This window comes from Hemitrygon akajei, chromosome 28 (genome assembly GCF_048418815.1).
Source record: "Hemitrygon akajei chromosome 28, sHemAka1.3, whole genome shotgun sequence".
NCBI classification, from domain to species: domain Eukaryota; kingdom Metazoa; phylum Chordata; class Chondrichthyes; order Myliobatiformes; family Dasyatidae; genus Hemitrygon; species Hemitrygon akajei.
The window spans coordinates 20,498,544-20,513,412 of NC_133151.1; the positions used below are offsets into that span (position 1 = coordinate 20,498,544).

A 14,869-nucleotide genomic window follows, 5' to 3' on the forward strand; every position below is an offset into this window, starting at 1 on the left:
GGCGAAGCGAGGCTAGGCGAAGCTAGGCGAGGCGAGGCTAGGCGAGGCGAGGCTCCAGGCAGAGGCGAGGCTCCAGGCAGAGGCGAGGCTCCAGGCAGAGTCGAGGCAGAAGCGAGGCGAGGCGAGGCGAGGCTCCCGGCAGAGCCGAGGCGAGGCGAGGCGAAACGAGGCGAGGCTCCAGGCAGAGGCGAGGCAGAGGCGAGGCGAGGCGAGGCTCCAGGCAGAGTCGAGGCAGAGGCGAGGCGAAGCGAGGCTAGGCGAAGCTAGGCGAGGCTCCAGGCAGAGGCTAGGCGAGGCGAGGCGAGGCTCCAGGCAGAGTCGAGGCAGAGGCGAGGCGAGGTAACGCTCCCGGCAGAGCCGAGGCGAGGCGAGGCGAGGCAACGCTCCCGGCAGAGCCGAGGCGAGGCGAGGCGAGGCAACGCTCCCGGCAGAGCCGAGGCGAGGCGAGGCGAGGCAACGCTCCCGGCAGAGCCGAGGCGAGGCGAGGCGAGGCAACGCTCCCGGCAGAGCCGAGGCGAAGCTCCAGGCAGAGGCGAGGCGAAGCGAGGCTAGGCGAAGCTAGGCGAGGCTCCAGGCAGAGGCGAGGCAGAGAAGAGGCGAGGCGAGGCTCCAGGCAGAGGCGAGGCAGAGGCGAGGCGAGGCTCCAGGCAGAGTCGAGGCAGAGGCGAGGCGAGGCGAGGCGAGGCGAGGCTCCCGGCAGAGCCGAGGCAGAGGCGAGGCAAGGCTCCCGGCAGAGCCGAGGCGAGGCGAGGCGAGGCAACGCTCCCGGCAGAGCCGAGGCGAGGTTCCAGACGGAGGCAATGCGAGGCGAGGTTCCAGATGGAGGTAATGCGAGGCGAGGTTCCAGACGGAGTCGAGGCAGATGCGAGGCGAGGCGAGACAAGGCTCCAGGCAGAGGCGAGGCGAGGCGAGACAAGGCTGAGGCGAGGCGAGGCGAGACAAGGCTCCAGGCAGAGGCGAGGCAGAGGCGAGGCAAGGCTCCCGGCAGAGCCGAGGCGAGGCGAGGCAAGGTTCCCGGCAGAGCCGAGTCGAGGCGAGGCAAGGTTCCCGGCAGAGCCGAGGCGAGGCGAGGCGAGACAAGGCTCCAGGCAGAGGCGAGGCGAGGCGAGACAAGGCTCCAGGCAGAGGCGAGGCGAGGCGAGACAAGGCTCCAGGCAGAGGCGAGGCGAGGCGAGACAAGGCTCCAGGCAGAGGCGAGGCGAAGCGAGGCGAAGCTAGGCGAGGCGCCAGGCAGAGGCGAGGCGAAGCTAGGCGAAGCTAGGCGAGGCTCCAGGCAGAGGCGAGGCGAAGCTAGGCGAAGCTCCAGGCAGAGGCGAGGCGAAGCTAGGCGAGGCTCCAGGCAGAGGCGAGGCGAAGCTAGGCGAAGCTCCAGGCAGAGGCGAGGCGAAGCGAGGCTCCAGGCTGAGGCGAGGCGAAGCTAGGCGAGGCGAGGCGAGGCTCCAGGCAGAGGCGAGGCGAGGCTAGGCGAGGCGAGGCGAGGCTCCAGGCAGAGGCGAGGCGAGGCTAGGCGAGGCGAGGCGAGGCTCCAGGCAGAGGCGAGGCAGAGGCGAGGCGAGGCGAGGCTCCATGCAGAGTCGAGGCAGAGGCGAGGCGAAGCGAGGCTAGGCGAAGCTAGGCGAGGCTCCAGGCAGAGGCTAGGCGAGGCGAGGCGAGGCTCCAGGCAGAGGCTAGGCGAGGCAGAGGCGAGGCGAAGCGAGGCTAGGCGAAGCTAGGCGAGGCGAGGCTAGGCGAGGCGAGTCTCCAGGCAGAGGCGAGGCTCCAGGCAGAGGCGAGGCTCCAGGCAGAGTCGAGGCAGAAGCGAGGCGAGGCGAGGCGAGGCTCCCGGCAGAGCCGAGGCGAGGCGAGGCGAAACGAGGCGAGGCTCCAGGCTGAGGCGAGGCGAGGCAGAGGCGAGGCGAGGCAAGGCTCCCGGCAGAGCCGAGGCGAGGCGAGGCGAGGTAACGCTCCCGGCAGAGCCGAGGCGAGGCGAGGCGAGGCAACGCTCCCGGCAGAGCCGAGGCGAGGCGAGGCGAGGCAACGCTCCCGGCAGAGCCGAGGCGAGGCGAGGCGAGGCAACGCTCCCGGCAGAGCCGAGGCGAGGCGAGGCGAGGCAACGCTCCCGGCAGAGCCGAGGCCAGGTTCCAGACGGAGGCAATGCGAGGCCAGGTTCCAGACGGAGGCAATGCGAGGCCAGGTTCCAGACGGAGGCAATGCGAGGCCAGGTTCCAGACGGAGGCAATGCGAGGCCAGGTTCCAGACGGAGGCAATGCGAGGCCAGGTTCCAGACGGAGGCAATGCGAGGCCAGGTTCCAGACGGAGGCAATGCGAGGCCAGGTTCCAGACGGAGGCAATGCGAGGCCAGGTTCCAGACGGAGGCAATGCGAGGCCAGGTTCCAGACGGAGGCAATGCGAGGCCAGGTTCCAGACGGAGGCAATGCGAGGCCAGGTTCCAGACGGAGGCAATGCGAGGCCAGGTTCCAGACGGAGGCAATGCGAGGCCAGGTTCCAGACGGAGGCAATGCGAGGCCAGGTTCCAGACGGAGGCAATGCGAGGCCAGGTTCCAGACGGAGGCAATGCCAGGCCAGGTTCCAGACGGAGGCAATGCCAGGCCAGGTTCCAGACGGAGGCAATGCCAGGCCAGGTTCCAGACGGAGGCAATGCGAGGCCAGGTTCCAGACGGAGGCAATGCCAGGCCAGGTTCCAGACGGAGGCAATGCCAGGCCAGGTTCCAGACGGAGGCAATGCCAGGCGGGGTTTCAGACGGAGGCAATGCCAGGCGGGGTTCCAGACGGAGGCAATGCGAGGCGGGGTTCCAGACGGAGGCAATGCGAGGCCGGGTTCCAGACGGAGGCAATGCGAGGCGAGGTTCCAGACAGAGGCAATGCGAGGCGAGGCGAGGTTCCCGGTAGAGGCGAGGCGAGGCTCCCGGTAGAGGCAAGCCGAGGCGAGGCAAGGCCCCAGACACAGGCTGCAGGGCAGGGCTTCAGGCGTGGGTAGCCATCAGAGCTTCGTCGGGACAGAATGGAACAGTCCAGCCTCAGGGTAACGGCAATGACGACCCGACTTACCCCACGGAGGCGACACCTACACACGAACCCAGAGCCACTTAAATTCCCGACCCTTTGACGAGAATCAGGTGCCTACAATTAAGCCCCAAGTGAGACAAGGGACAGCCGGAAGACCAGGAGACTGGAGTCCACGGACCGGACCGTTATCCGGAATGCGGATAGAACGAACCGGACTATGACAGAACCCAACCTCCCCCCCCCCCCACCCCCCCACCACGGGAGCCTCCGGGCTACCTAACAGGCTCCCCAGGACTAAGGACGACCTGGGCGGGTTAAGGGGTATTCAGTCGGTAGGGAACCCAAGATGATGAGAGTTAGACGACAATATCTGCGATGCTGGGTCCTTCTCAGGCCGGTTAGTTTCTGTCATACAGCAGGCGTTGGAGGCGGACCCAAAAGCAAGACATAGACACTGAACTACCAGGAACAGGACTATGCGTGAATAGCCGGCAGGGATCAGAGGGAAGGAGGGAACAGTTCAGTCTCATGGTACCGACAATGATGGCCCGACTTACCCAACGGAGGCAAGGACCGGGAGAGACAGATCCCACCGTAGGGTAACGGCAAGGACGGCCTCACTTACCCCACGGAGGCGAGGACAGGATACCGACGGGACGAACCCCACAGGGACGGGGGCAAGACGATCTGGTACCTACACTTGAACCCAGGGCCACTTATATTCCCGGCCACAAAAGAGAATCAGGTGCCTACGAATAAGCCCCAAATGAGACAAAAGACTGCCAGAAGACCCGGAGTCTGGTGTCCACGGACCGGACCGTGAGCCGGAACGTGGATTTCATGGACCAGTCCATCACACAAACAGGCAAACAGACAGCCAGAGACAGATGCGTCGAGTGTAGAATTGTGATGTTCGTCTTGCATCTCCCAGTTTCTGATACAGAGTGTAATTGTGGGATTCGTTACGCACTGGTTAGTCTCTGGTACAGTGTGAGAGTGTGGGGCTCATTCTGTACCTGTCAGTCTCTGGTACAGTGTGAGAGTGTGGGGTTCATTCTGCACCTGTCAGTCTCTGGTACAGTGTGAGAGTATGGGGTTCATTCTGTACCTGTCAGCCTCTGGTACAGTGTGAGGGTGTGGGGTTCAGTCTGTACCTGTCAGTCTCTGGTATGGAGTGGGACTGTGGGGTTCATTCTGTACTTGTCAGTCTCTGGTACGGAGTGGGAGTATGGGGTTCATTCTGTACCTGTCAGCCTCTGGTACAGTGTGAGGGTGTGGGGTTCATTCTGTACCTGTCAGTCTCTGGTACAGTGTGAGAGTGTGGGGTTCATTCTGCACCTGTCAGTCTCTGGTACAGTGTGAGAGTGTGGGGTACAGTCTGTTCCTGTCAGTCTTTGGTACAGTGTGAGAATGTGGGTTTCATTCTGTACCTGTCAGTCTCTGGTACAGTGTGAGAGTGTGGGGTTCATTCTGTACCTGTCAGTCTCTGGTACAGAGTGGGACTGTGGGGTTCATTCTGTACTTGTCATTCTCTGGTAAGGAGTGGGAGTGTGGGGTTCATTCTGTATCTGTCACTCTCTGGTACAGTGTGAGAGTGTGGGGTTCACTTTGTACCTGTAGGTCTCTGTTACAGTGTGAGAGTGTGGGGTTCATTCTGTACCTGTCAGTCTCTGGTACAGTGTGAGGGTGTGGGGTTCAGTCTGTACCTGTCAGTCTCTGGTACAGTGTGAGAATGTGGGTTTCATTCTGTACCTGTCAGTCTCTGGTACAGTGTGAGAGTGTGGGGTTCATTCTGTCCCTGTCAGTCTCTGGTACAGTGTGAGAGTGTGGGGTTCATTTTGTACCTGTCAGTCTCTGGTACAGTCTGAGAGTGTGGGGTTCATTCTGTACTTGTCAGTCTCTGGTACGGAGTGGGAGTGTGGGGTTCACTTTGTACCTGTCAGTCTCTGTTACAGTGTGCGAGTGTGGGGTTCATTCTGTACCTGTCAGTCTCTGGTACAGAGTGGGGCTGTGGGGTTCATTCTGTACTTGTCAGTCTCTGGTAAGGAGTGGGAGTGTGGGGTTCATTTTGTACCTGTCAGTCTCTGGTACAGTGTGAGAGTGTGGGGTTCATTCTGTACCTGTCAGTCTCTGGTACAGTGTGAGAGTGTGGGGTTCATTCTGTACCTGTCAGCCTGTCATATACTTGAGAGAGTGTTGCATTATTTCTGTAAGTTCCAAGTCTGTGGCAGTGTGAAAGTGTCGTCTTCATACATTTTCTATCTTTTATTTTGGATTTCTGTTACTTAAGTCTGGCATTTAATCATCAGATAATTTTCTATGTTTTCATCAAACTACATTTTGCAGACTTTGTTTTGTTACCTGCAGCTGACACCTAAAGTCATCGTACAAAGTGCCCGTTTGAATGATGCCAGTTCTGTGATATTATTATTTCCAAAGTCACTGAGTCTGAAACGGGGCACACAACTGATCATTAATGTGCACTGTTGGTTTCGGTTCAATTTTTCTCAGCACAGTTACTGTTCAATAATGGAAGTAACAGTCCAGTTTAGATTTGAATGTCACTAAGGTACTACTCTCAATGACACAACCAGGCATATTATCCATGTGTCGACTACTCACCGTGTAAAGAAATGCTTCCTGTTGTTGGTGTGAAATCTCCCTTCAACTAGTGTTCTTGTTGATGGATCAATTTTGAAGTCGCAGCTGGAATACACCCTACCTATTCCCTAAGTGATTATGACACACAAGTTGGAGGTGTTGTGGATAGTGTGGTTACAGCGGGACACTGATAGGATGCAAAATTGGGCTAAGAAGTGGCAGATTGAGTTCAAACCAGGTAAGTGTGAAGTGGTTCATTTTGGTAGGTTAAATATATGGCAGAAAATAGTATTAATGGTCAGACTCTTGGCAGTGTGGAGGATCAGAGCGATCTTGTTGCCCCTGTTTTTAGGACGCTCAAAGCAGCTGCGCAGGTTGACTCTGCGGTTAAGAAGGTGTACAGTGTATTGGCCTTCATCTATCGTGGAATTGAATTTAGGAGCTGAGAGGTAATATTGCAGCTATATAGGACCCTGGTCAAACCCCACTTGGAGTACTGTGCTCAGTTCTAGTCGCCTCACTACAGGAAGGATGTGGAAACCATAGAAAGGGTGCAGAGGAGATTTACAAGGATGTTGCCTGGATTGGGGATCATGTCTTATGAGAATAGGTTGAGTGAACTTGGCCTTTTCGACTTGGAGCGACAGAGGATGAGAGGTGGCCTGATAGGGGTGTATAAGATGATGAGAGGCATTGATCGTGTGGATAGTCAGAGGCCTTTTCCCAGGGCTGAACGGGTTGCAACATTAGGACACAGGTTCAAGGTTCTGGGGAATAGATAAAGAGGAGATGTCAGGGGTAATTTTTTACTCAGAGAGTGGTGAGTGCGTGGAATGGGCTGCCGGCAACGGTGGTGGAGCCGGATAAGATAGGGTCTTTTAGGAGACTTTCAGATAGGTACATGGAGCTTAGAAAAAAATGGAGGGCTATGGGTAAGCCTAGTAAATTCTAAGGTAATGACATGTTCGACACAGCTTTGATAGATAGATAGATAGATAGATACTTTATTCATCCCCATGGGGAAATTCAACTTTTTTTCCAATGTCCCATACACTTGTTGTAGCAAAACTAATTACATACAATACTTAACTCAGTAAAAAATATGATATGCATCTAAATCACTATCTCAAAAAGCATTAATAATAGCTTTTAAAAAGTTCTTAAGTCCTGGTGGAAGAATTGTAAAGCCTAATGGCATTGGGGAGTATTGACCTCTTCATCCTGTCTGAGGAGCATTGCATCGATAGTAACCTGTCGCTGAAACTGCTTCTCTGTCTCTGGATGGTGCTATGTAGAGGATGTTCAGAGTTATCCATAATTGACCGTAGAACACTCAGCGCCCTCCGCTCAGCTACCGATGTTAAACTCTCCAGTACTTTGCCCACGACAGAGCCCGCCTTCCTTACCAGCTTATTAAGACGTGAGGCGTCCCTCTTCTTAATGCTTCCTCCCCAACACGCTACCACAAAGAAGAGGGCACTCTCCACAACTGACCTATAGAACATCTTCAGCATCTCACTACACACATTGAATGACGCCAACCTTCTTAGGAAGTACAGTCGACTCTGTGCCTTCCTGCACAAGGCATCTGTGTTGGCAGTCCAGTCTAGCTTCTCGTCTAACTGTACTCCCAGATACTTGTAGGTCTTAACCTGCTCCACACATTCTCCATTAATGATCACTGGCTCCATATGAGGCCTAGATCTCCTAAAGTCCACCACCATCTCCTTGGTCCTTTGTGGGCCGTTGGTACTGTATCGTGCTGTGGGTTTTCTGTGAACCCTTTTATCATATCCCCTCTCATTCTAAATCTAGGCTAGAAGGACTTTGTTATTTCAATCATGCTTCATTTCTATGATTTAAGTTGCTCCTGCGGACACTCTGAGCTGATACACTCAAAACAGCCCTGGATCCATCTCCGGAGATACAGTTACACTTAAAGTTGCTTCCAAAATGTTCAAGAAACTAGGTACCGTGAGAGGTCCAGGTTGCTAGGATTGAGTTTAATAATCGAATGAGGAGAGCCAAAACAGTCAAGAGAATGCCCTGGTGAGCAGGATTAAGAAATAACCCAAGGCATTCTGTATGTGAAGAGCAAGAGGATGAGCCAAAATTAATCCATCAACAAGCACAGTAGTTGAAGTGAGATTTCAGACTAACATCAGGAAGCATTTCTTTACACAGTGAGTAGTTGACGCATGGAAGAGTATGCCTGGTTGTTTCATTGAGAGTAGTACCTTAGGTCCAATCGGGTGTGATAGTGGAAACCTGTGCATAATAAATGTAGGAAATCAGTTTGGAAGCAGCAAGTGTGGATGGAGAGACTTTTCCTGCAGGTAGCCGAGATACATAATAAATGCTTTGTTTTGGTTTTCACCAGGGAAAAAACACCTTGGCAATTCTGGGGATGACTTGCAGCGGACTGAAACGCTTGAGCATATAGACATTAAGAAAGAGGATGGCTGGAGCATTTGAAAAAACGTTAAGATAGATAAGTTGCCGGGACGGAATGAGATAAACCCAAGGCTACTGTGGGAAGCGAGGGATGAAATTGCCGAGCCTCTTGATGATGATCTTTGCATTATCAATGGATACGGGAGTAATTCTGGAAGATTGGAGTGTTGCAAATGTTGTCCAAACACAGGTAAAAGACTCACTCAGAGACACACTTGGTCAGTATGGATGAGTTTGGCGAAGGGCAAGTTTTTTGACCTGTACAACTCTGTGATTCTGAGTGAAAGATGAGGAAGACTGGAGACTCCCCACTTATACAGAAGGTTCACATGTGATAGGGAAGGACATAAAAGATGGGGAGGGGGAATGTTGCATAATTGATCAAGGGGACCATCTCTGCAGGATTGTGTTAGGATGCCTCAGATTTCTGCATCTAAACCGTGTGAGTAGAGCTGAGGGATAATAAAATATCATGTGCACTGCTGGGATTACACTGTAATTCTCTCCACAGTTGATGCACGACTGAGAAACAGATCTGTTGGTAAATCTCAGAGATGTCACGGGAATACGGTTACAGCATTCAGGCATTTCAATTTTTCCTAAGTTATCTAGATAATCGTTGTGTGAAAGGATTAGAGGTAACCTTTTTGAAGTGTATCCATGAGATATGTTTATGCCAGCCCACCGAAAGGCCTACTAGGTATAGGAAAGAGAGGTGGATGAGTTGTCATCAGCACAGAATGCAAGATGTTTCAAACCAGTTATGGAATATGGAGATAACTCGTCCGCAAATCAAGGCCCATTTCATTATCATAGAGGGGAAGCAGCAAGTGTGGATGGAGCAACTTTTCCTGCAGGTAAATCCCTATCTGGGAAATCAGAGTGAATTAGCGAGAGTTCACGTTCGCCATATTCCGGTGAGACTGAATGGCAAGGATGTTAGATTCAACAGTTCTTGGATGTGAAGGGGTCTTGAGGATTTCACTGTAACAATAAGAAGCATGCAAACACTAAAGATTGGGGAGGACCTTCAGCAGTATTGCTAGTGTGTGGTGAGTAATGAGTGTGGAGAGTTGGAAAGAAGATATTAGAAGGGCTAAAAAGTCACAAATTATCAGTGGAAGCGAATATTTGGGGAACAACCAATACATCTTAATAATATGAATATATCCATTACCGAGCATAATGAAATGGTACTGGGGATGTCTGGGACCAGCGAAGAACCAAAGTAACAGCCAGTGTGTGGTACCAGAGGAAGTGTGCAATCAATCACTCTCTGTTGTTTTCATAACACGCATCTGGATATTTCAGTTGATGCAGTGAAATTCCAGAACACATGAAGTTTGCAAAGGAAGGGCATTAGATGTCTTAGCAGGGCAAAGGCTGGATAAATCCCCTGTTCCTGATTAGATGTATCTGAGGACTCTGTGGAGGACAGCAAAGGAGATTGCTGATGCCTTGTGATAACAAAATCTTCAAAAGCCAAACGGAATTAATCTTCATAACTGTGAGAGAATACCTACCTTGAGGTAAAGAAGGGCAAGACATACCATGATTGGTGAGGAATCCCTGAAGAACAAATTGGACCTTGATGTGCAATTACAGAGACCCCTGAAGGTGAATGAATCAGATAGATAGAGTGAGGAAGGCTGCCCTTTATTAGCAGGGAAACAGAACAACATTATTGAAAATACTATTTAAAACATTAATTGGGACACAGCTGGAACAGTATGCACACTTCCGATGACACACTATAGGAAAGGTGGTTATGAGAGACTGCACAGGCTCCCTGGAGCATAGGATGGAGATGAAAAAATTTACAGAGGACGTAGAATCACGAGGGGCATACAAAGAGTGGATGGACACATCTTTTCCAAATATGGTGTTGTCTAGACTATGTATTTTTGTAAACACGTTTCACATTCATTCTGCCTTCTCTTTGTCTATTGCAGCCAAGTTTTCATTCTCCAATAATACTGGTTATGACTTCTGACACCATTCATTCTATATAGCGTTCTCCACACCACTGTCAGAGCAGTTTCCCTCCCAATTAATCAGCAAAATCTCCTCAAGCCGCTCTTTCGTCATTCCTAGCAACTCTCCTTGCTATCGCTCTTTTCTTCTGAACATTCAGCAAAGCTTTTCTTTGTAACCATCCGTTACAAAACACAAAAAGTGCGTCTCCAGTCTCTCTCCGTTCCCTCGCCCCGGCCCGTTGCCGTGGAAACGAGCCTCACGATCAGCACACGTTCTCTGTGACGTTACGATTAAACTACTTGTTAAACGCTGGGTATCACGTGACGGTTAGGGGCCAGCCTAGGAGACGGGTGGGGAGGGGCGAGGGGGGCAGAATAAATTGTCAATCAAAGCAGCCGCTAGGAATCCTGCAAATATTACAAATAACTCATGAAAAAAGCTCGACCGAGGGGGCGCGGTGGGGAAGCCTCATCTCCGACACCGGGCGCAGAGAAAGGAAAATAACAAATACTTACAAAGGGAGATAAAGAGCGAGATATAAAACTAAACACATATTAAATGGTCTACTGGACCGTCTGTGAAGTAAGAAATAGACGCCGATTTAGGTCGAACCCTCATCAGGACAATGTTAATGCCGAGATTTGGAATATTAACTGATTTCTTGCTGGAAATTTTAGTTGCATCGGCAAAGAACAGTGAGTCGAGTTGGCGCTGTGGCAGTTAATGACAATAGGAAGAGATATTAGATTAACAAAGAGGTGTCAGGCACCAGCTTGCTAATATTTGGTTTACCACACCGCTGGAGTACTGTGTGCAGTTCTGTGTGACACACTGTAGGAAGAACATGATTGCACTGAGATCTGTGACCTGGTGCTCTGGTCCCCCTCCCCCCGCCAATCCCAGGCAGCAGCAATGAACCTCCCTGACAGTGTAGAGCAGATTCACCGGGATGTTGTCCGGCGTGTGGCCTTTCCGTGATGAGGTGGGACTGGATGGTTTGGCTTTGCTTTCCTCAGAATGAAGGAGAAGCTGAGGAGCTGAGAGTGGCTCTGGGGCTCTGGGGCTCATAGTTGCCGACTATCCACAAAATGATGCTGATCAACGTTCAAAGTACATTTATGATGGAAGTATATATACCATACACAATCTTGAAATTAGTCTCCCTGCAGGCAGCCAGAGAACAGCGAACACCAATGGAATCCGTTTAAAAAGACCATCAAACTCCCAGTGTGCAAGAAAATAAAACAAAACTCGGCTCTGCGTTGAACTGTGGGCTCGCTAGCGGAATTCAGTTCAGAATGGCGTTTGCTTGCGTTTCTGTTCTCTCTGACATTGGGTGCTTGACCGTCTTCATTTTTATATGTCTTGGGAGGGGCTTCATCTCCACCACTGACTACAAAGTTTACGTTAAATCATCCTTTTCCAAACTGTACTGTAGAACTCGTACAATAATATAATTCTGTCCGTTGTAAAATGTCTCCTGAGCCCAGGTGTCAATTTTTGGCCTTGACAGCTTCTTCTTCTGATGTGATATTGGGAAAATGTCAGTGGATATGTGTTTTGTGCACCTCATGTCAAAGATGAGGTGACGCAGCTCCTGTTCCTCTCAAAGAACATGACCCTTGGTTATGAAAACATGTTGTTACTAAACGGTCAAGTTGTTGAGTGTGCTGTCGGGGGCCCATTCATTAGGAAGGTGGGTTAACTGTGTAGTCTCTACCCCTCAATTGTACTGAGTTTGTTTCTGTTTTCCACTTCGATAACATGATCAGAGCTGTGAAGGCAGCACTGGCCAGAGAAATTACACTTGCCAATGGACCGATGGCATTAAACTGCTCATAATGGACTGCGTACATCCTCTGCTCTGAAGATGCTTCATGAGGATAAGGGTGAAGTCTGTTATTGCAATTACAGAGTAATGGGATCAGATTTAGGTAACAGTGCGTGCAATGTCTATGTCACCAATGATCTAACAACTTCTGGTAATGACACTTACAGTATTGGCTGGCAGGCCTACTGTTGTTTGCCAAGGATATCCGCTTTGCATTTAAATGGGATCTTTGGCCTGAACAAGAGCTGTCAAGGGGTTATTGTTCTTTGGCGTAAGTAACAGCAAATATGTAACACCTGCCAGCATTGAAGGATGACGGAGAATGATGAGCGTTACTGGATTGTCGTGTTCCTGTTCTGGAGACCTACCAGACGGACTCGTCAGAGAATCAGTATGGACCCAGTGTTGCAGCAATTGGCTAATAACACAGCCATAGTCCTATATGAAACAAGTCTGGTCACCACAGACTTTTCTAACAAGGCGGCAGAAAGCTGCAATGTGGCCTTTCAAAACTCAACAGCATTAAACTTTCTGTTGGCTGAGAGAGGAGGTAGTTGTGCCATCATTGTCTGGAATGATCCACAAACACCCTTGCTATATCTGGGAACATCACCCACTTTAGTCGTGAAGATCCCGTTAGAAGCTGTTAACTTTAAAAAGTTTGGGCAGAAGAGACACGCCACTCTATCATCACCTCTGGAATCCATTTGATCAGCTTCATTCCCTGCTAGGAAGTGTATGCATCTCCAGTGTACAGTGGGCACAGGTTATATTCTTGCTGGTTTTCAAATTTGTTCTAATGTCTTTCCTGAGAGCACTCGCTGAAGTGATGGTTTAAAGAACAGCTGCCTCCATTATAGTTCAGCAATCCTCCTCTTCAGACAGACGATGTCAGGATCACTGAGGAGACCCGAATTCTCTGTGCAGTTCAACTGCAGCCACAATCCATGCTGTCCTTTACAGGACGAAAGGGAAGTGGGGAGTGTGGAAGTTACAACGAGTCAAGTTAATGTCGCGCCTTGGCAAGGAATGTTTACAGATAGTGTGCAGTCAACCTCGGCAAGAAAGGTCGTTACAGGCCCTGGTTCCCCTTTGCATAGCAGGGTAACAGGAGCCATTTTCATACCAAAACAAAATGAGAATGCAAATGACGAGTTCTAGGGTGACGTTTAATATTGGTCAGAAACAAGAGAAATCTGCAGCTGCTGGAAATCCAAGCAACACACAGAAAATGCCGAAGGAACTCAGCAGGCCAGGCATCATCGATGGAAAAGTCGACGTTTTGGACCGAGACTCTACATCAGGTCTGATATTAGTCAGTTACTTTACTAAAGTGGTGGGACCATGCGGGAGTTGATAGCTGACAACAAAAGCACCGGTTTAAATGTGTTCGGAGTGATGGACTCTGTGACTGAGTGTAACAACGAATGGTGCTGAGCTACAGACTCTCGGGTTATATTTGAGGAAAGAGGTTGAACACAATGTCTCTCTCTTCTGCGATCCACCGTCCGGAGCTCACAGCAGCCGGGCCATTCCACCTTTCCAATATCCAAAGAAATGATCACTTCAACACCGAATTCCTTTTCCGCACTGACATTTTAAAATTCATTAGGCAAACACGAGTTAATCTGCAGATGCTGGAAATTCAAGCAACACACACAAAGTGCTGGTGGAACGCGGCAGGCCAGGCAGCATCTATAGGAAAAAGTACAGTCGACGTTTCGGGCCGAGACCCTTCGTCAGCATTTTGTGTGTGTTTAAAATTCATTATTCCTCTTGAATAATAATACAGTACCTCCCCGTCGGGGAATTGAACCCCGATCTCCCGCGTGACAGGCGGGGATACTAACCACTATACTAACGAGAAACAACCCCTGCTACTACCTCTGTCATGTATATATAAGAATACAAAAGAGTAAACAGAATTATCTTGATTTTTGTTGACTCCAATACTGGAGCCTTTCACTCGTGTCCTTCCCACAGAAAGTGTCTCACGTTTCTCCAGCCATTCAGTCACCTACTGCGCTCGAAGATTAGCCGAACGAACTTCTCTCATTAAAGCCCAATTCCCTGTTCTTGCAAACTTTATTTATAATTATATTTATATTGTATTTCTGCTTCTATAACGTGATAGGCAGAAAACGATGTCTAACTCTTCGAATTTTCAAACAATCACTTCCACTTCAGTCCCATTCCACCTGATTATTCACTGCCTGTTGGCTGTTCTGCATCTCCGCTCTGTCGGAGGGTGGCGACATCAACTGGACAGACCAGGAACTGCATCAGAGTGACCAGACACAGAAAGCAGCTCGGGAATGCTAAACACAAAATATACCGCCCATGCTGGGGTCAAAGCAACACGCACAACACGCTGGAGGAACTCAGCAGGTCGGGATCGATCGACGTCAGACACCACTGGAGACAGTCCGTCTCCTGCAGAAGGCTGGACCGATGTTTATATGACGGCTATATAAAGAGCTCCCCCCCCCCCCAGCTTTTGTTTCCGTTATATAACGGGTAAATGAGAGGTGAGAGTTGACATTGGACTACAGGAAAATTATGCTGGTGAGGTAGTAATGGGAGACAAAGAAAAAGCAGAAGAACTTCATGGGTACTTTGCTTGTTTCTTCACTGCGGAAGACACCAGCTGTGTAGTAGAAGTCTGTGACCGTCACAGAGCAGGAGTGACTGCCATTGCAATTGCAAAGGAAAAAGTGCCAGGCAAAATAGAAACATAGAAAATAGGTGCAGGAGTAGGCCATTCGGCCCTTCGAGCCTGCACCGCCATTCAGTATGATCATGGCTGATCATCCAACTCAGAACCCCGTACCTGCTTTCTTTCCATACCCCCTGATCCCTTTAGCCACAAGGGCCATATCTAACTTCCTCTTAAGTATAGCCAATGAACTGGCCTCAACTGTTTCCTGTGGCAGAGAACTCCGCAGATTCACCACTCTCCGTGTGAAGACGTTTTTCCTCATCTCCGTCCTAAAAGGCTTC

The 14,869-nt window shown here is 50.6% G+C and overlaps 1 non-coding gene across 1 annotated transcript; it reads right to left on the reverse strand.

Moving 5' to 3' along the window:
* Positions 1 to 13,664: 13,664 nt before the first annotated feature.
* On the reverse strand, positions 13,665 to 13,736 carry trnad-guc (transfer RNA aspartic acid (anticodon GUC)). The gene has a single exon. It is a non-coding gene; the product is annotated as a tRNA-Asp (tRNA).
* Positions 13,737 to 14,869: the final 1,133 nt, after the last annotated feature.